Raw genomic sequence first — 288 nt, forward strand, 5'->3', positions numbered from 1 at the left:
AGCGGATGGAGAGACCTCCTTTAAATAACGCCCAGCTGTGGCCATGCCCCCGCGATGCCCCAGAGCTCCTCAGCTTCTCTTCCACAGCCCCACAGAGCCAGCGGGGTTGTCCCACTTGGGCCACCTCTGGACATCTCTTGCGAGGGAAGACCAAACCAACCCAAATGTTTTCAGAAACCTTTGGGGTTGTGTTAAAAGGGGGCCTTAAACAACAGCTGTGCCTCTTGGAGGAGGGCAGCTCTAATTTCCGCCGGCTCCACGAGCTGTGGGCAGGGTGCGATGGGGCTG

The 288-nt window shown here is 58.3% G+C and overlaps 1 protein-coding gene across 1 annotated transcript in view; it reads right to left on the minus strand.

Annotated features, from left to right (window-relative positions):
* SLC4A4 (solute carrier family 4 (sodium bicarbonate cotransporter), member 4) overlaps positions 1-288 on the minus strand; it is a gene marked incomplete at its 5' end in the record, with an annotated part of 65,928 nt that overhangs the window by 12,617 nt on the left and 53,023 nt on the right. The window lies entirely within an intron of this gene.

The sequence above is a fragment of the Buceros rhinoceros genome, unplaced genomic scaffold (genome assembly GCF_000710305.1).
Source record: "Buceros rhinoceros silvestris isolate BGI_N320 unplaced genomic scaffold, ASM71030v1 scaffold13210, whole genome shotgun sequence".
Lineage (NCBI taxonomy): Eukaryota > Metazoa > Chordata > Aves > Bucerotiformes > Bucerotidae > Buceros > Buceros rhinoceros.